Here is a 22193-nt window from a genome sequence, read left to right as displayed (position 1 = left end):
GAGAGATCTGCTGTTAGTCTGATAGGCTTCCCTTTGTGGGTAACCTGACCTTTCTCTCTGGCTGCTCTTAACATTTTTTCCTTCATTTCAACCTTGGTGAATCTGACAATTGTGTGTCTTGGGGTTGCTATTCTTGAGGAGTAACTTTGTGGTGTTCTCTGTATTTCCTGAATTTGAATGTTGGCCTGCCTTGCTAGGTTGGGGAAGTTCTCCTGGATAATATTTTGAGGCATGTTTTCTAACTTGGTTCCATTCTCCCCATCACTTTGTGGTACACCAGTCAAACATACATTAGGTCTTTTCACATAGTCTTATATTTCTTGGAGGCTTTGTTCTTTATTTGATCTTCAATCACTGATACCCTTTCTTCTACTTGATCAAATTGACTACTGAAGCTTGTGCATGCACCATGTATTTCTCGTGCCACTGTTTTCAGCTCCATCAGGTCATCTGAGGTCTTCTCTAAACTGTTTATTCTGGTTAGCCATTCATCTAATCTTTTTTCAAGATTTTTAGCTTCCTCGTGATGGGTTCTAACATCCTCCTTTAGCTCAGAGAAGTTTGTTATTACAGACCTTCTGAAGCCCACTTCTGTCAGCTCGTCAAAGTCATTTTCCGTCCAGCTTTGTTCCATTGCTGGGGAGGAGCTGCAATTATTTGGGGAGAAGAGGCACTCTGGTTTTTGGAATTTTCAGCTTTTCTGCTCTGGTTTCTCCCTATCTTTGTGGTTTTATCTACCTTTGGCCTTTGATGTTGGTGACTTACAGATTGGGTTTTGGTGTGGATGTTCTTTTTGTTGATGTTGATGCTATTCCTTTCTGTTAGTTTTCCTTCTAACAGTTAGGTCCCTCAGCTGCAGGTCTGTTGGAGCTTGCTGGAGGTCCACTCCAGACCCTGTTTGCCTGGGTATCACCAGCAGAGGCTGCAGAACAGTAAATATTGCAGAACAGCAAATATTGCTGCATGATCCTTCCTCTGGAATCTTTGTCCCATATGGGTGCCTGCCTATATGATGTGTCATTTGGCCTCTACTGGGAGGTGTCTCCCAGTTAGGCTACATGGGGGTCAGGGACCCACTTGAGGAGGCAGTCTGTCCATTCTCAGAGCTCAAACACCATGCTGGGAGAACCACTGCTCTCTTCAGAGCTGTCAGACAGGGATGTTTAAGTCTGCAGAAGTTTCTGCTGCCTTGTGTTTAGCTATGTCCTGCCCCCAGTGGTGGGGTCTACAGAGGCAGCAGGCGTTGAAGAGTTGCAGTGGGATCCACCCTGTTCGAGCTTCCCTGGCTGCTTTGTTGACCTACTCAAGCTTCAGCAATGGTGGACACCCTTCTCCCTGCCATGCTGTTGCCTCACGTCTTGATCTCAGACTGCTGTGCCAGCAGTGAGCAAGGCTCTGTGGGCATGGTACCCGCTGAGCTAGGCAAGGGGTAAAATGTCCTGGTGTGCCATTTGCTAAGACCATTAGAAAAGTGCAGTATTAGGGTGGGAGTGTCCCGATTTTCCACGTACAATCTGTCATGGCTTCCCTTGGCTAGGAAAGGAAATCCCCCGACCCCTTGCACTTCCCCAGTGAGGTGATGCCCCACCCTGCTTTGGTTCTCCTTCCATGGGCTGCACCCACTGTCCAACTAGTCCCAATGAGATGAACCAGATGAACCAGTTACCTCAATTGGAAATGCAGAAATCACCATCTTCTGCATTGATCACCCTGGGAGCTGCAGACTGGAGCTGCTCCTATTTGGCCTTTTTGGAACAGAAACCACATGACAGTTTTCAACCTTCGTGCCCTCTCTCCCTCCCTCCACTCTCTAGTAGTCCCAGTGTCTATTATTGCCATCTTTATGTTCATGAGTACCCAATGTTTTGCTTATAAATGAGAAAATGCGGTATTTGGTTTACTGTTTGTGTGTTAATTCACTTATAATAATGACTTCCAGCTGCATTCATGTTGCTGCAAAGGACATGATTTTGTTCTTTTTAAGGGCTCATAGTTTTCCACAGTACATATGTGCCACACTTTCTTTATCCAGTCCATCATTGGTGGGCACCTAAGTTGATTCCATATCTTTGTTATTGTGAATACTGCTGTGATGAACATGCAAGTGCAGGTGTCTTTTTGGCAGAACTATTTATATTTCTTTGGGCATATGCCCTGTCACGGGATTGCTGGGTAAAATAGTAGTTCTGTTTTACCTTCTTTGAGAGATCTCCAATCTGCTTTCCATAGTGGCCGAACTAATTTACATCTTCATCAACAGTGTATAAGCATTCCCCTTTCTCTGCAGTCTCTCCCACATCTGTTGTTTTTCTGCTTTTTTTTTTCTTCCTTCTAACTTCTATTTTAGGTTTGTAGGGGGAGTTGATGTGGAGGTTTGTTACATGGGTAAACTGTATGTCACTGGGGTTTGGTGTACCAATGATTTCATCACCCAGACAGTGACTATAGTACCCAATAGGTAGTTTTTTGATGCTCATCCAACTTCCACCATCTACCCTCAATTAGGTCCCAGTGTCTGTTGTTCCCTTCTTTGTGACCACATGTACTCAGTTTTTAACTCCCACTTATAAATGAGAACATGTAGTATTTGGTTTTCCTCTTCCAATGTTAATTCTCCTAGAATAATGGCCTCCAACTCTATCCATGTGGCTGCAAAGGACATAATTTTATTCCTTTTTATGGCTGTATAGTATTCCATGGTGTATATATACCACATTTTAATTATCCAGTGCACTGTTGATGAGAATCTAGGTTGATTCAATGTCTTTCCTATTGTAAAAAGTGCTACAATGAACATATGCATGCATGTATCTTTATGGTAGAATAATTTACATTCTTTTAGGTACCCAGTGATAGGATTGCTGGATAAACAGTAGTTCTTTTTCAAGGTCTTTGAGAAATTGCTGAACTGCTTTCCACAGTAGCTGAACTACCTTATATACCCACCAGCAATATATAATCATTCCATTTTTTTCTACAACATCACCAACATCTGTTATTTTTTTACTTTTTAATAATAGTCATTCTGACTGGTGTGATTTGGTATCTCATTGTACTTTTGATTTGCATTTCTCTGATGATTAGTGATGTGGAGAATTTCTTCATATGCTTATTGATAAAGACGCCAAAAGTAATTGCAACAAAAACAAAAATTGTCAAGTGGGACTTAATTAAACCAAAGAACTCCTGTAAAGCAAAAGAAACTATCAATGGAATAAACATACAACCTACAGAATGGGAGAAAAATTGGAAACTATATATCTGACAAGGTCTAATCTTTAAGGAACTTAAATCATCAAGCAAAAACAAAAACCCCATTAAAAAATGGGCAAAGGACATGGACAGACACATCTCAAAAGAAGACATAAATGCAGTATCAGATTTTTAACCAAAATAATAAAGTAAATATCTGCGAATTTCCTTCCAGATATAAACAAATGATTGAACAAATAAATAAATGGGACAGATCATATTTTATAAAAATAAAAGACTTTTAAATAATATTTGTAAATACCTCTCCCTTCCACAGGTGGAACTTATTCCCCCCGACCTCCCTCCTTGAGAGTGAGCTGGTCTTAGTGACCTTCCTCCACAATATAATAGTAAAAGGGAAAATTAGTAACTTTGCAATGAAGAAAATGGACAGATATCACTTTAACAAAGCAATCAAAGTTAACATCATCAGTGGTAAGCCATGTATTTCCTGATAGGCTATGATGAGAAGGGCATGTCATATTTTCGGTGCTCTTCCCAGAAAGCTACAATCTCAGTCTAATAATGAGAAAACATCAGACAAAAGCACACTGAAGAACACTACAAAATATCTGACCTTACCAGTACTCTTCAAAAGTAATAAGGATACAAAACCCCAAAAAACAAAGCACAACAAAAAAGGAAAAGCTGAGAAACTGTCACAGATCAGAGGAGACTTGAAAGGTCTGACAACTATGAAATGTGAACGGTATCTCTTAGTACGCAGATAAAGTTTGACTAAATCTTCATAAATAGGAAGAACTCTCTATTAATTAATTATCTTCTAGAACTTTAGGGATGAAATAACATTAACTTCCCCATGATTTCTACGGGAATCATCAGTTATACTATATAAGGATAAGGACAATAAATAAAGGTCTGTAGAGGTATTAGAGGTATTAATAAAACAAATATCTTACTTAGACAAAAAATAATAGAGGAAGCAAAACATAGGCACAACTTTTCCCCGTAGAAGCAAAGGAAGTTATAATACAAATATTTTATCAACAGTAGGAAGTAACCTTAGTATAACTAATAGATATAATTGATCTGGAATGATTGGGGAATGGGAGTTCTGGTTAATTTAGTATTTTATTAACTAAGTTATTCATGTTTACTAATTATGGACAGCCAGTTTTTTAAAGGGCTAAGAAATGTCAATGCTCTTCAGCTAAAGACCACTGAGACACCTTGCAGATTATCTTACAATGAAGAATGCTCACTGTGAGAAAACTGTAAGTTTTCTTATGAAGAATGTGTAAGAAAGAAGTTATTACAGAATTTGGGCTTTGGCTGAGTAACTTGGGGAAGGGCATAGGGAAGTAGGGGCTTTCTCTAGATTGGGGGCTACAAGAAGGCAAAGCAATTTTATGATTAAATGTCTGAATAAATCTTATCTATAGGGAGGGCAGATTAAAATGGGGATAATGCTGAAATCGGTATTCAGAAGTAGCAGTCTTTCAGCTAAGAAAGGGGAATGTTTGATATTTCATGAGCTGCATGATGATTTTATTTTGACTTATTTTATCAAGGTGTTCAAGCAACCTTACTGAGATACTCTGCATTTATGTCCAATGGGAAAAAAGCCAGGCTGTGAATGTCACACCAGTTTCTAGCAATCAGGAACTCCTTTTTGCTTTCTCAGAAACAAGAAAAATACCTCTTTTTGACATGTAATCTTTGGTTGCACATGTCTGTTATAGAACTTAAAACTGCTGTCCCTTAGGTTACCTTTTTGTGTGTGGCCTAAACAATGGCCACTTTAGTGGACACAATTAACCACTTGCTCTTCTTGAGACACTCTCCTCTTGACTTTATTGACATGGTGCTTCTTTGAGTTCCTTCTGTATCTCTGGTCCTGATTCTTAGCCTTCCTTTTCCCTGATTCTTCTCCCATTCTAAATATGTGGATTCCCTGGGGCTTACTCCTACGCCCTTCCATTTTCCGTTTCCACTCTTTCCATTACTGATCCCACCCATTCACATAGCTTTAAGTGCTGTCTCTATAGGGGAGTTCCAAATTTATATGTTTACCTTGGGTTTCTCCTTTGACTTCTAGACTCATTTATCCAACTGTATACTTGATATCTTCACTTAAAATTTCACAAGAGTCACAAATGTAAAGTGTCCGATATAGTTTAGATATTTGTCTCTGCCCAAATCTCATACTGAAGCGTAATCCCCAGTGTTGAAAGTGGAGTCTGGTAGCAGGTAACTGGATCATGGTTGCAGATTTCTCATGAATGAAATTCTCTTAGTGCTGGCCTCATGATAGTGGGTGAATTCTAGAAAACTTTGATTCTTTAAAAGTGTGTGGCACTTCTCCTCCTCTCCTCCTCCCCGCTTTCTCTGCTTTTGACATGTGATGTGCCTGCTCCCACTTCACTTTCCATCATGACTGTAAGTTTCCTGAGAACTCCCCAGAAGTGAGCAGATGCCAGCACCATGCTTCCTATAAAGCCTGTAGAACTACTAGCCAATTAAATTTCTTTTCTTTTTCTCTTTCTTTTCTTTTCTTTCTTTCTTTTCTTCTTTTCTTTTCTTTTCTCTTCTCTTTTCTTCTCTTCTTTTCCTTCCTTCCTTCTTTCCTTCCTTCCTCCCTCCCTCCTTCCCTCCCTCCCTCCCTCCCTTCCTTCCTTCCTTTCATTTTTTTGAGACAGGGTCTTATTTTGTCACCCAGGCTGGAGTGCAGTGGTGCCATCATAGCTCACTGCAGCCTAGACCTACCCTGCTCAGGTGATTCTCCCATCTCAGACTCCTGAGTAGCTGAGACTACAGGCTTGAGTCACCATACCTGGCAATTTTTTGTGTTTGCATTTTTTTGTAGAGTTGGGGTTTGGCCATTTGCCTAGGCTGATCCTCAAACTCCTGCGCTAGAGCAATCCACCAGCCTTGACCTCCTAAAGTACTGGGATTACAAGCATGAGCCACTGAGCCCAGAAAAATCTCTTTTCTTTTAAATTACCCAGTCTCAGGTATTTCTTTATAGCAATGCAAGAAAGACCTAATACAGTGTGTAAAAGAGGATTTTATTGATTTTCTGCCCTAAAGTTATTCCTCCTCTGCTCTTTGGTGTCTCAATAAATAGCCCCACAATCTATTCAGATCCTCAAACTTGCAATTTGGGAGTCAAATGTGATTTGACTGTGCCCTCATATATGATCCTTCAGCAAATCTTGCTGCTCCTACCCCATATGTGATTTGTATGTGCCCTCATATATGATCCATCAGCAAATCTTGCTGCTCCTACCCCAAAATATATCTCACATCTCTCTAGTTCTTGACTCCTCTGTGGTCCAGGTCTAGTCCAAGCCACAATTATCTCTTCCCTTCATGAGAGCAGCTTTTTTATTGAACTGTTGGCTCACACCTTGCGTCTTTTTCCTCCATTCTCATGAAAGCCAAACTCATCTTTTGAAAGCACAAATATGATTAAATAACTTTTCTCTCACCTTAATATTCTTCTATAACTTCCCACTGTACTTTAAAATAAAATCCAAACTCTTCCCCACATGCCCTACTTGAGCTATACTCATCCTGCATATCAGGCTTTTCTCATCTGAGACCCCCTCTCCCTCACTCATTATGCTCCAGTTGCATGATTTTTCAAAACAAATAATTATCCAATTTTTTAAGCTCATTCCCACCTCAGGGCCTTGAGCTTGCCCTGACTGTAAACTCATCCACATCCCCACACAGACACATCTTTCTTTATCCATACCTTCCTTCAAAAGAAAGGCTTCTGCTCTGCTTCCAGTCTGTGCTTCAGGGTTCCCTCCAGAGACAGCCTGTCCCTGACCTATCTAACTAATTAACTCCCCTAATTACAGTCTGCCATTGGCTTTGTAAATTTCTTCCTTACCATTTAATATAATTCATAATCTTCTGCTTTTTAGATAATATAATATCTATATTTCCTGTAAGACTGAAAGTTCCAACAAGGAAAGAGTGATATGTTTTGCTTCCTACTCTGTAGTTCTGCATTTAGCACATAAGCAGCACTCTGTAAATATCTGTTGAACATATGGACATATTAATGCATTGTCAGTCACTATTCCCTTGGAGTAAACTAGTTTTGTTCTTACTGGCTTCAGAAACACTACATGAGTGAAGCAGGGCAGCTAAAAATATGGAAATCATCAAAGAATGTAAAAATGGACTCTGTGTCTACAGGAGGTAGAGGATGACCAGAGGTGACGAGATTCAGCCATGGGAAAGAAGAAAGACCACTCCACTTGGATTCAGAAGACTGAAGGTCTAGACCAGATGCAGGGAGTTGAATAATTTGCTTAGGTTCTGGGTTAGACTGAATAAGGCCCTCCAAATATGTCCACATCCTTATTCCTGGAACCTATCAATATGCTACCTTACGTTACAAAAGAGGCTTTGCAGAAGTGATTGAATTAAGGATCCTGAGATAATTCTGGGTTACCCAAATGGACCCAGTGTAGTCACCAGGGTCCTCATTAGGCAGGAGAGTCAGACTTAAAGATGAAGATGTGAGGACAGGGCAAAGCAATGTGGGACCACAAGCTAAGGAATGCACACAGTGCCTAGAAGCTGGAAAGGGAAAGGAAATTAATTTTCTCCTTAAGCCTCCAGGAGACACAAGCCCTGCCAACCCATTTTAGATTTCTGACCTCTACGACTGTGAGAGAATAAATTTGTGTTGCTTTTAAACCACTAAATTTGTGATAATTTATTACAGCAGCGATAGGAAACTAACATAAGCTCTGAGACTCATCTCTAAAATCTGTTTTATTTACCTATTTGTTTGCCTTTGTTGCTGCTACTGTCTCTCCAAACTAAAATTAAACTTATGTAATGGAAGAGGCTATATCTCTGTTGCCCACTGTTTTATTTCCAGGATCAAGAACAAGGCCTGACACAGAGTAGGTTTTAAATAAATATTTGTTGAGTCAATGTGCAGATGAACACAGATTTCTATCCAGTGGGGTTATTGTGAAGACCAAACATGCAAATATAAATTACAGACTATTTTCAACAACTGAGCAAAAGTCACTCCTCCCATTCTCCCTGTGTTTTCGTCTTCTTTTTAAATACATTCATCTCCTCTGTTGACTTTCCATGGGGTCTCTTTTACTCCTCTGCTGAGTTGTTCCTCCATCATTTGATGCCCTTTTACCTAATTCTTCCCTTAGGCTCTCTACCCTTAATTATATTATGTAATATCTAATTGTCCTGCTTGGGGGATCCAGATATGACTGGATTATATAAATACCGAGGTAGCCACTTCAGATTTACGTGTTGGCATACATGCATCCCTATGGCTGTGATTAAATTTCATATGTTTTTTAAATGGATTTTAATAAATCACTTTAATGAATGTTGTATTCCTTTACCTTAATTTGATTAGACCACTGCATGTGAGAAATCTCCTGTTCTGAAATTGCTCATGTTAATCACAAAATTGCATCATAATGTAGTGACTAAGAGCATATTTTCTTTTCTAAACACAATCATGTCACATGTAATTTTAATCAAATTAGGCAGAGCAATTCCTCTGTAGCAAGATAGTGCTGAAAAGCAAGTTTGTGACCCAGCTTTCTTTCTCTTGCCTCCTGCTGGATGACTCATACTGTCATATGCTCTGGTTTACCAGGCACTGTCTATGAGTCTTTCTGGTTATAGATTCCAATCAATATCCCGTTAAAAAAAAAAAAAAAAAAAGTACGTGTGTGTAAAAGAGGGAGAGAGAGAGAGAGATGGTAAGTGAGAAAACATACTGAGATGTATAATATAAAGGAATCTGACAGCAATACAGGGGGCTCTAACTTTTAAACCTGTGATTTGTGATTTCAAATATTCAACATATGTTAAGTGAGGTCATGCAATCTTCCTGAGGAAAACTGTTGACTGAGAGAGGTGGATGGTGTACCTCTGCAATGCTTGTCATCATGTTTTTCTTGAAATGCAGATGTAGGGGAGGGATTGGTGAGGGAGGTTGGGAGGAGAGAAGGTTGATTCTGGTAAAGTCTTCATTAAGCAAGGACTCCAGAAGCCTCCTCAATGTCAAAATATCTCCTACTCACATTCAAACAGACATTCACTTGGGTGAACAGGCTCCTATTTCAAGGAATTATTTCAAAGTTTTCTGTATTTATCATTGACTTTGCATGCATGTGTTTCTTTGTTCAGCAAACCTTCACTGAGCCTCTATTGTATGCCAAGCTCTATACTGATTTCTGGAATTGTAGATATGAAAAAGAAATATTCTCGCCCTTCTAGAGTTCATAGAACAATGGAAGAAGGAATATAAAACAGGCATATTGCACAATATTTTGGTAAGAGTTGTAACTGAAAAAAGGGACACAAAATAGTAAAAGCCTGATAATTATCTAAACTTTCACTATTTCATTTTACTTACCTGATCTACAAAAAAATATAATAAGACATTGAAGTAACTTTTAATTCTTGTATTCTGACACTTTAAATTATAATTGTCAAAGAATAATTTTTTCAGACATTTTAGTCAGCAGTGTCAGACTTCCTAGGGATTTATTCACAAAATTTCTAGGCAGATCAATGATCTATAGTTAATCTAAAGAGTAACAGGATTAGATTGAACAGCATTTCCGGGTCTTTCCACATACTTTGTCCTGGAGACTAGCCATGAAATCAAAGAATTTCAGAGTGTATATGTGGTGAGGGAGGTGGTGGGTAGTAGGGAGCCTGTGGATACTATTATTGTCCCCATTTGACAGATGTCAATAATAAAGTCAAGAGAAGTTTAATAACTTTTCAAGAATACACAACTAATGTGTGGTTAGGCTGAGATGTGAGTGTAAGCAATTCAGATCCAGACACCACTGCGGTAGATATCTCTCACATTCTTTGAAGTAGAGGAGACTAGAATTAAAAAGCTCAGTTGTTTTAGCTTGCTGCAAATTTAACATGAGTTAACAAGTGGCCAACAAAATAGTTTAAAAAATAGCTTTGCTAGAAAGAATATATCTATTTATATTAATAATTACTGCAAACCAATTACTCCAAAACTTAATAAACACACTATCAACACACATTTATTATTTCACAGTTTTGTGGTTCAGGATTCTGGGTGCAGATTTCTGGATCCTCTGGCTCATGGTATCTGACAGGCTGTGATCAGAGTGTCAGCCAGGGCAACAGAAGGCTCAAAGCTTGACTGGGATGGGTTCACTTCCCAGCTCACTCACATACTCATTGGCAGGATTCCATTCCTCCAGTGCTCTTGGATTAAGGACCTTAGTCCTGATTAACTGTTAACCTGAGATGTCAGTTTTTTGCCACATGGCACTTTTTATAGAGCTACTCATAACAGGACAGCTGGTATCCCTCAGAGCAAGCTCTGAAAGAGAGCATAAATTAATGAGAGATTGAGCAAGACAGAAGCCAGGGTGCTTTATTTTAATGTAAACTATCCTCAGAAGTGACGTCTAATCATATTTACCATATTTTATTCGTTATGAGATTCACTAGGCCCAAGCAACACACAAGGGGAGGTGACTGCACAATGTCATGAATACCCACAGGAACAGACCATGGGGGCTCATTTTAGAGGCACCTACCACACTGTTACCAATGCCAGGAGAAATTTACCTAACATCATGACTTTGGGACAGCTGAAGTAATCAATATGCCAAATATATAAAATATATTTATATAAGATATACAGAAATAAAGATAGATATAGATCTACATATACACAGTCAGATACATATACATATAAATGTAAGAAGTTACAAAAAATAATTTGGTTATCTAGATTGAGGATCTTAATCATTTCAATTTCCACACAAACACTGCCATGTCAAGAAAGTCTGAAACTCATTCAGATAGAGAAAAGCTTTCATAAATATTTCACAAGCCCTTCTCTCAATTCAATCCTTCTCTCATGGTCATGAAAGCCTGTAAGCAAATGGATACGAAAAATTGTTTATCTTGTCGCATGGACAGTTTCCTGCTATTCAAAAAAAGCCTTGATAAATTCTCCTTTATGCCTCATTACATTAATCAAAAATCCTAGATTACCTATGTCTTCTCTGTGCTGGTGACCTGTTCCCTTCTTGAGTCAGTGCCGAATTTTACTTTTCTGCCTCAACATCGTGAAAATGACTTCATTGTGGTAACCTATACTTGACTTCACTCCTGGGAGTACTGTTTCACATTTTGGACCTGAATAACAACCTCCACCCATTGCAATGTTGTTTTTGTATTTTTTGTTTTTAAATCAGGGGTAAGTGTTCAAGTGCTTGTCATTGATATTCAGAAAGTATCCATGTGGACAAAATTACCATACATTTCATCATGATAGCTGAAGAAGCCTGCTTTTGCTATACTATATAAATCTAAGTTATGCTATAGCCCTCCTATCAGCTTTTAAAAATATGTGTGTAGTTGAATTTATCTTCATGTACAGAGAGAGAGAGCACTTCACTGATTTAGAAATTAAGCTATGTAATTACCCTAATGGGCAATTTTTGGTACTAACGTATTTCTGCAGAGATCCTCTACCATTTGTTGACATGAGAAGCTAAAATTTTCCTTCCGAGTTATATTTGCCTCAGATGTTTGAAATAAAATCAACTGAGTCCTGATTATAAACATATAATCATAGGGTCACACATAGGGTCGCAGGATTATGGCATTTTAGACACACTTTTAAATTAGGCTAGGTTTCCTAAAGAGAAAGACACAAAAGTTTAAATAATTTATTTATTCAAGCAATATTAATTGAGTGCCTGCTATGTTTCATGTACTATGTTAAGCACTAAGAATACAGTGTGAAAAGACAGAAAAGACTGATCTTTTGGAATTTAATGATAAAAAATCTCACACAAATTGTATTTTTTAAATCAATTATCTCTTAGGAATTGGGTGGCTGTTTCAAAATATTCCAAAAATAAGGAATCCAATTCTAACTAGAGGGCATATGGCTTGTTGCCCATGCCTCCACTCAGCAGAAGAATTAAGATTCATTTAGCATTTTAGTGCCAATAGATGACCATATGGGTGGGTTTCGGAAAGACTATAATAAACCCACATAAGTTTCCCTTCCCCGTGAGGTTTATAAAAACTTTTTTCTTGCTATCCTGTTGATAGCATAGGCATAATACGTGTTTGACAACATTCATTGTCCAAACAGAAAAAATATGCTATAATAAATTAATATATATTTTTAAATTTATTCAATCAAATATATGTGTGTGTGTGTGTGTATATATAAATATATATCCAGATGGAATTAATATTGTTTTGATTAGGTAGGGATTGAAAAAACTATTCTAAAAAAGTCATAAGGAACTCTGACTAAGGTGATCTATAGAATTATAGCCAGAATTTGTTAAGCTAAAGGATCTATAAATGAGATCCTTGTATACTCTTACTGATGTCACAAATATTGTGTGTGAGATAGATATTGTTAGCCCCATTTTATAAGCCATTTTTTAAACACAGTCATTACTAAAAATTAAGTTGCACAAATTTAAAATTAAAAATAATCAAAACTTGGCTGGGCGCGGTGGCTCAAGCCTGTAATCCCAGCACTTTGGGAGGCCGAGACGGGTGGATCACGAGGTCAGGAGATCGAGACCATCCTGGCTAACACGGTGAAACCCCGTCTCTACACGGTGAAACCCCGTCTCTACTAAAAAATACAAAAAACTAGCCGGGCGAGGTGGCGGGCGCCTGTAGTCCCAGCTACTCGGGAGGCTGAGGCAGGAGAATGGCGTAAACCCGGGAGGCAGAGCTTGCAGTGAGCTGAGATCCAGCCACTGCACTCCAGCCTGGGCGACTGAGCGAGACTCCGTCTCAAAAAAAAAAAAAAAAAAATCAAAACTCAATTGAATGTACTACATTTTAATTAGTTCACTACATTTTGCCATTACCTATGCTCTTGAGGTTATCTATGTTTATTGTGTCTTTATGGTAAAAATGCAATATAGTGGTGTGCTACACAGCATATCTCTTCCCACTTCTGTGTTTAATGATTTCAAACATGGTAGGAACATTTATACCACCAAAATAAGCTAATGATACAAATTAGAGCTTTTTATTTTTCTGAGCTAGTTCTTAAACATATGCCAGAACACCACTGGATACTCTCTAAGAGAGTGCATTCCTTGCTCTGAGCCAGCAATTGATTTAAGATGCTATTGTTTTTTCTATAGACTGAATATAAGGCATCCGGAAACCTTAGAAGTGAGATGACAACACTTCTTATTATAACTAATGACCTGCTCAAAGTTTTCACGTCACTCTCCTACAACTGTGTCATTACTTGATTAGATACTTTAGTATTCAAGGAGAAATGTTTTCATCAGAGGATACATTGAAATGAAAGTTGGTACTGACACTAAGTCACTTTGAGATTTTTAATACCACTGGAAAAATGACCATAAAAACAAGAAATGAAAACTGGTTAGAGATGATAATCTTGATTATCAAGGGGATATCATTTTGCTGCTTGAGCATCAGGGAGAGATCATAGAACATAAACTCAGAACATTTTTTGAGTTGCCTCCTGGTAATGCCATGCCTGGTGGTAAAGTTAACAGAGACGCCAATAACCCCATACAGGTGAAACTATCAAGGCGCACACCTTTCAACAAGGAAGGCTGGGTCACACCACCAGATAGAGAACCTGAATCAGCTGAGTTTCTGGCTGAGGGCAAAGGAAACATGAATGAATGAAGTGTGGGGAAAAAGTTATAAATACCATGTGGAACATCATTACCACTTGCAGAAAAAAAGATTGCAGTGGCTAATCATGTTTTTTTTTAATCTGTTAATCACGTGATATAATTCACCAGTTGTTTTTCTTCTGCTCTCCCACTTCCATTTGATAAAGTGATAAAATGTATTAGTCCATATATTAGAGGAATCAAGAAATAACTCCAACCAGCCCAAAGGTAGAAAGGATATCATAAATGAGATTTTGGGTCTTCCCTTTTGGGGAAAAGACGGGAGCATATTTATTTGTAAGAGAAATGGTTGCTCTATATTAAGTGAGAGCATGTTGTAATTGATATATAATTGTTTAGAAACTCAAATGTGGGAAGAAGAGTGTTGAGTAGCCAAAGATGTGGACAGTAGTGGATACCGTGAATTGTTTTACTCAACACTTGCTTTAGTAGCTTTCTAGCTTGTCTCCTGAACTAAAAATAACAGAAACAGAAGAAGAGGATGAGGAGGAAGAGAAGGAGGAGGAGAGAGGAAAGAGGAGGCCTGATTCCTTGAAGGTAGGTTTCTAGTATGGCTTTGATTTTGCCATGCAGATACAGCTTTGTAAGACTTAGAAGGAGGAAATGATCAACATGAGAAAGTGGCTGTCCACAGTGCTGTTGGATATTCTTGCAAGCATGTCAGCGAAAGGATCTGTTCCTCTAAGGCAGCACTAGAGAAGATTTCAATGTCCAGCCTTTATGTCATAGACTTTAAAGTGTATGAGATGGTAGCAATAGGGCTTCTACCAGAATAGTTCTGCATTATAGTTGGGCATTTCTCCTAGTTACTCTTTTTCCTGGCCATATAGCTATATACTTTCCTGGACCTCAAGGAAATTCTATAAGCGACCTATATCTTTTAATAAACCCCTTTCTGTTTAAATTAGCTGTAGGGGATTCAATAATCTGCAGCTAAGAGTTCTGACTGATACATTATTTGGACATGTCATCTCTAATAGTAACCTGAATTACTCACTCACATATTATTACTGCTATAAAAGACCAAGCACAATGAAATTAAGGGTGTGCCTTCTTAGATTCTGGTCAAAGGAAATTCCACTAACATCTATCATAGTAGCACAGTTAGAAGACAAAGTAGTATCACACTATTTAGCACAACTCAGATAATCAACTACTTGAGAAAAGAGATCATGTCTTATTCATCCTTTTAATGTAACCACTCAACAGTAAATACTGTGTTGTACTGAACCTGAAAGCTGGCTGTTCAATGGAAGAGGGTATGCCGCTCAATGCTCACTCCAAAGCCAGCGAATTCAGGGAGTTCACATTCTGGCTTTAGAGATTGTTTTCACTATAATTCATAATACATCAAATATTCTCTTTCTGGCTCAAATGTTTCATCTGTAGATGTTGAATAGCAACACCTGACTACTACCTCTTAATAGTACCATGAGTAATAATAATTATCACAAATAGAAATTCCTAGGCATTTACTGTGTACTTTTTAAAGTATTTTATATTTATAAATTTATTTAATCTTTATAATCACCTTATAAACTACATATACTTATCCCCATTTTACAGATGATGGAACTAAGGCAAGTCAAGGTCTTATATGTAAGATTCTAGAATTCAAATCTAGGCAGCCTGGAGCCAGAATCTATACTTTTCACCACTCTGCTTTATTGCAAGCAAAATAAAAAAGTATTATATAGTGCACCAGAGATAGAAGAAGTAGAGTAATGCAGTGAGAGCAACATGGGAAATGCAGATTTTAATGGCTACAAGCTATGAAAGTAGCATTAAATAATTTTGAAAGAATTTGTGGTAAAGTATTATTTTTTCTTTTAGGCTCTATGGATAGTTAGGACATCTAACTTTTTTATTACTAATGTATACATATGTTCTCATCTCTATGTTGGAAGCTTGGAGTTGGATCTAGAAGCCCTATTAGGATTAAATGTGAGTATAATTTCTTAAAATGTTGACACTTAGATAGGAAGATATATATATATAGACATAGATAAATATAAAAAATTAAATATATTATATATAATTATATCTAATATAAATATATATCTATATATAGACATATAGAGATCTATATATAGATAGATATAAATCTATAAATATAGATATATGGATATCCATCTCTCTCTCTCTCTCTCTCTCTCTCTCTCTATATATATATATATATATGGAACAACAGTAAGCTCCTGAGGCATAGCATTCATATATTTTCTTGAAATCATTATATTTCCAGTCCATAATGCTTGGAACTTAATAAACAACAATGTTTAACACGATAAACACCAGTCACCATGTTATTATATGTTATAGGAATTTATAGATGTAAGAATTTAATAACACCTGGAATAGTCAAGATTTCAGGAAGAAAGTAAAACTTGAGTGTTAAAGGCTGGCTAAGATTTTGATAAAGAGAAAAAAGAAGATAGGGTATGTCAGGTGAGGAAACAAAGTAAGTGAAACTGTGGTGGTGGAATGAGTAATATAACCTTATAGAGCAGCCGCTGTGCTGTCCTGTGGGTAGCCCTTCATTCATGAGAAGGCCAGATGGGCAGCTGGATATCTGGCAAACAGTATAAAGAGCTATTATGGTAGATACATTGATTTTTAAATGTTCTTTGGAGAAAATCAAGCCAATTTGTAGCAGGTAAATTTTAAGCCTCATTAACTGTTAATGGTCAATTTTAGGCATTTGTTTGTAAAAGTGTGAGAACTGCATGAAAATTTAACTGTTGAGGCACTGTCCAGAAAAGTATTATTTACTATATTGTTTTTATTTTATGAAGAAAGAGAATTTGTGGAATATGCTAATGAAAAACATAATTGCCCTGTAGTTATTTTCCTCTCAAAGCTACAGTGCTGCCAGGGAAATAAATTACTTCAGGAATCTTGATGATTGAATAGCAAGATAAAATGACCATGGTAGCAGCTGATTTTGATACCTGACTATTCAAATATGGATCAGTTGCATCAGTTACATCAAAAACAATGGGTTACTTTCAGAAATAATTATAAAATGTCTTCAAAGGACTTTTCTCTGCAAATAATCTTGTTAATGGGCCACACTATTTTATTACTGTGCTAGTTTAACCCACTAACAAATATTTTTTATTAGACTAGAAAGCTAAGAGTTTTAAATTAAATTTTTGGGGTGATTGGGGCTGAATTCAGGGTAGAAATTATGGAGTGATTTGGGTCCCACCCCCACCCCTTCCTGATGTGACCACTGGTCCTGCAGACAATGCTTTCCCCACATTTTCCAGGAGCTACTTGCATTGGTGTCTCTGAGTGTTACCATGCTATCCCTTTTCTCTCTCTTTCCTTCCACTTTCCTTCCTGTCTTAAATAGAGCTATGTTGGGTGAGGTTATACAAAGCTTCTGTGATATTGGGGCACAAGGAGAAAGAATAATTCTGAGGCTTTGTTTGTTCTTAAAGATTCTTTCTCATTTCTCAAGCACTTTTATGTGTAGTTATTTCCATTTCTCCAAAGTTTAACCAGTAAACAAGTCGTGCTATCTGGAATCCTCCTATCCCCAATTCACCAGAAATGAGGACATTCCAAATTTTGACCAGTTCTTTTGATGTTGAACAAAGATGTATATTTTCAAAATGAACTGACATGGTGGGATGATTTTCTGCAATCATAAACAGAGTATCATCCAAATTAGAAAAGATAATCCCAATTAGGAAAATAAGAAATTTTTAGAATAGGCAAATAGGCTTGTATATATGTGAATACAGAATCTGTTAGTTTTCAGCAATTGCTTTATTTTGGATCATGAAACTTGGATAGGATTGATTCACGGCTAAATAGGATGCACTAAAAAGTCCTGCTTATTACAAAGATATTCAGTGAAGTTAATAATCCATAAAATTAAAAATTGGTTTATTACATAGGGCATGACGTGAAGAAAGATGATCAGTGGTTTAACATCTCTACTGATGATAAATCAAGTGAGAGTTATGGAAAGCCAAAGCAAATTAGTCTTAAATTATATATCAGAAATAATTTTTCAACAATGAGGTTTGTTATCTTTGATGTCACTAGTGGAATATCTTTAGGAAAGAGACTTACATATATTTGTGGCATTTAATTATAATATTCCATAATGACTAATATTTACCTCATCTTATTCCTCACAAACACACATAAAAACTGAGGCAATTTGCAAGTAAAAATATAATAAAACAAGATACAAAAAGTAAAAACTCAGAATCAGAAAAAGAAAATTTGATTATTGCTTGTACACACACCAAGACTATATTTTCTAAATTGCAATTGGGTAGAAAGTAACCTGTTTATACTGAGGATCATGTGATACGTCACATTTTATGTTATAGAAACCTCCACTAGCTTCTGTGAGTTAAGTTGTCTCTGGCAGCAGGATACTGATTGTCCTGAGACTACCAGCTGACAAGAACTGATGCTCACAGCATGCTCCCCATCCTGTCAGTCAGGCTGCAACTGAACCTGGCTAGATGAAATTCACTGGAAAGCAGCTGAAGACTACAGAAGGCTGACAAAGTTAATGAGAAGCTGGGGAACCAGGCCCAGATAGTGGGATGGACCAGTGGAGCCTTGGGGATTTGGGCATCTGAAAGGACAGCAGTGACCAGCAGCAGCCAGCAGCCAGTAGCAATCTGGTCTGGCTCTGGCATTGCCATTGTGATGAATGTGATGTCCCCTTACTCTCTGTTGTCACTTGCTTAAGATTTAGACCCCTGGGAGGGATCACCTTACTTTCCATATTATACTATGCTTACTTCAAACTTGCTCTTTCTACTGAATTCAGAGGCATCACTCTTTGCCTCAGGCCAAAAAACTCAGCCACCTTTGGCACTTCACCACCACTCACCTCACATCCAACGCATCAGCAGATCCTGTAAGCTCTGTTTCAATATCTGTCCTGAATCCAACTACTTCTCAATAATCAGGATAACCAAGATTCTATCCATGCACTTATTATTGAATCTATTCATTACCTACCCTACCATTACCTACCAAGATGTGATTTCTGCCATCTTGGCCAATTGCATCATAAGTTAATTTTAAAACCACTAAAGTGAATGAGGAAAAAGGTCGAGTGACTCGTTCAGGGTGGTTTATCTACTCCACAGCAGAAAACTTTGGGTCAGGATTCCATGGGACACAAAGTATTCTTTTGCTCCAGGATCATTTTGAGAGGTCTATTTATCGCCCTTTTTACCAATAAAAATTTCCATGAAAAATGATGTCATATCAAAATCACCCATTTTCATTCAACACTCCCTCTCAACACAATCTATGTGTCATCCATCAGCTTTTAAATTTAGGTCTAGTCTAGGTTTGTCTTCTCACCACTAGACTCATATACCCACCTACCTATTTTTATTCCATATGTAGGTTTCATAATAATCTCAAACTTTACATGTTTGAAATCAACACTAATATTTACTCCAAACCTGTGCATACCCCATTCCTCCCTACCCAGATAACTCTACAGTGAAGTTCAAAGTTGAAAACCCCACCCATGCTCAGAGGTTTTACTTCTTAGTTCTTCATTTTAATATGAATAGACAAACAAGAATTATGACACATGAAAGACATGCTTCTAACATGGAATAAGGGCAAAAATAACTGGAAAAAAATAATTTAGAGGAAACAGGGATTATGCAGGAAACTATAGTTAAATAATGACAGGATGCTAACATTTCCATAGAGCTACTGGAAATTAAAAGCATACTAAGAATAAAAATTTAAAAACCTAATAGAAGAGTATGGAAATAAAGGTATCAATTTCTTCCTGAAAATGAGAAATAAGAGACATAAACACAGAAAGTGGGAACAATAAGAAGACCAAAGGGACAATTTTAGAAGGTCTACAATCTAATAAATTTTAAAAAGAGATAAAAAATGGAGTTGAGGACCTATGAATAAAATAATTCAAGAAAATATCTAATAAAGTTAGGATATGTGTTTTCAGATTTAAAAAGGCTTAGCTTGTACCCATAATAATGGATAAAAATATACACACACAAATATCATTGTGAACTTTTGGAACGTTGGGACCAAAAGAAAGTTGTGCAAAATTAAAAAAAAACAACAACAGCAACTACAACAAAATAGTCATATACAAATGATCAGGTATTAGAATAGATTTGAATTTCTTAAAGCAACATTAGAAGCAAGAAATAAAGCAATACTTTTGAAAGTCTAAAGAAAAATTACTTCTAAGTAGAATTCTGTCACTAACCAAATTATCAATTAAATAGTTGTATAAGAGAAAATATTCAGACATTCAAAAATCTCAAAAAAGTGTAGTTTCCTGTCATTGTACCTTTTCTCAATAAGCCACTAGAACACATGCTTTATAAAAATCAGATATTAAAACACAAAAAGGAGAAAGATACGGAGTATGCCATGACAGGTGAATACCTGATGTGGAGAATGAGAGCAGATAGGAGTAGTGTGACTTGGAAAACAGACATGTGGAAGGCTGTTATTCTCAGGATTCCAGCTACCACTCTACCATCTTTTTAACCTGAGGATAGAGTGCCTAAGGGAGTTTGGCCCAGTTTCTTGGCTTGTTTTGATGTGTGTTGATGATGTTTTTGTTTTCTCTCCCATGTTCTCCTGCTTGGATTAGCTAAGTATACTCCCCCAAGATGAGTTCTCTTTGACCTACATTAGAGAATGAGATATAGTCCTCGGTGAACTTAGAAGCAGATAATACCTAGATGCCTATGCCCTGTGGTGGGTCATATGGTTTCTAGGGTCCATTCATGACTGTGCCCACTGATTTTCCTGGACAATTATTCAGTAGTTGTGCTTAGCTTATCTTCTCCTTGGATCCTTCTAAATGTCTATGTAAAAAAAGGTGCAGATGCTGAGGCTGAAGATAAAAGAAGCTTGAAAAGGCTGTGTGGGGTGCCTGAATGCTAGGACTGGTTCCTGGCTCCAGTTGGCTTCTTGGGAAGGGGTGAGTGAAGAGACTGGGGGACTATCTTTTCGTGAACCTCTTGGTCCCTAGCTGCAGGGGACCCCACACTTGCCATGGACATTTGAGCTGGCAGAGATATTTCCCTGAATATTAGACAGAGTGAGATCTACAGTAGATGTATAGCTGGGGACCTTTGTATGCAAGACAGCTTCGATGAATTCTGACCTTAAGCGCCTATCCTCCAGAGTGCCCCATGTCCCTCTGAGAGGCCCTGGCCCCAGCTAACCACCAGATTGGGATAAAGGAGGGAAAACTTCCCAGCAGAATTGGGGCACATCTGTCCTGCAGGCCCACCTGCCTGCTAGCTGCTGCTGCCTGGCCACCCTGCAGGAGCATGTACACAGTAAAACCTCCACTGCCCAGCCTGGGTGCTTTGTTTTATCTGACTGAGTGCTGATAGCCTGGGAACACTTTGGACCACCTAATGCAACCTAAATCCAACCCCAAGGGTCCAGAGGAGAAAGCCACAAGCAGGCCCTCATGCTGCAGGGCTGTGTCTTATTGCTCAGGAGTGCTAAGCTAGGATCTGTGCCCAGCACTTGAGCAGGGGAGGAGCCCACACTCTCAGAAAACTGACAGGGATGAGTCACACAGGTTTGCAGACTGGTTTGGGATCTACATGTGCCTCCCTCCACAGAACTGGCCTCTGCCAGACCTCTGCCCAAGGGAACCTTGTGGTCTATAAGACCTAACAACAGCAAAAACAACAACAAATTGTGGACCAGTGATCAAAGGTGGCTCCCCAAAGACCCAGACAAGAAACTGGTGAGGGGGTCACTCCTCTCCTCCTTGTCCCAGAGAGCATAGCTGCAAATGTGAGGATATACAAAAGAACTGCACTGCTGAGTAAGAGCCTATCTACCATCCATTGTTCTCAAGTGCAATTTATGAGATTGTAGCCCAAACTACAACATTGATTCTCCCCACGGCAAAACCAAGGGCAAGAATTCAACCACAAAGACCCCATACAGAGCCTTGAACCTCTGGCACTTCCAGAAATAAAGCCAACTGACTATTCTCAATTTACACCACCGGTAAATGGACACCAACCCTCCTAGATGAAAAAGAATCAGCACAAGAACTAGCAATTCAAAAGCCAGAGTGTCCCCTTTCCTCCAATGAGCCTACCAGCTCCCCAGCAATGGTTCTTTTTTTTTTATTTATTTATTTATTTATTTATTCATTTTTTTTTTATTATACTTTAAGTTCTAGGGTACATGTGCATAACGTGCAGGTTTGTTACATAT

At 38.0% G+C, this 22193-nt stretch overlaps 1 protein-coding gene across 1 annotated transcript in view; it reads left to right on the top strand.

Annotated features, from left to right (window-relative positions):
• Positions 1–22193, top strand: part of LOC105511749 (U3 small nucleolar RNA-associated protein 6 homolog) — a 54322-nt gene that overhangs the window by 2129 nt on the left and 30000 nt on the right. The gene's annotated exons all lie outside the window — the stretch shown is intronic.

Source organism: Colobus angolensis, unplaced genomic scaffold, assembly GCF_000951035.1.
Source record: "Colobus angolensis palliatus isolate OR3802 unplaced genomic scaffold, Cang.pa_1.0 Scaffold203, whole genome shotgun sequence".
Classification (NCBI taxonomy): Eukaryota; Metazoa; Chordata; class Mammalia; order Primates; family Cercopithecidae; genus Colobus; species Colobus angolensis.
The sequence above is the reverse complement of the archived record's forward strand: the minus strand, read 5'-3'. Positions and strand labels throughout refer to the sequence as shown.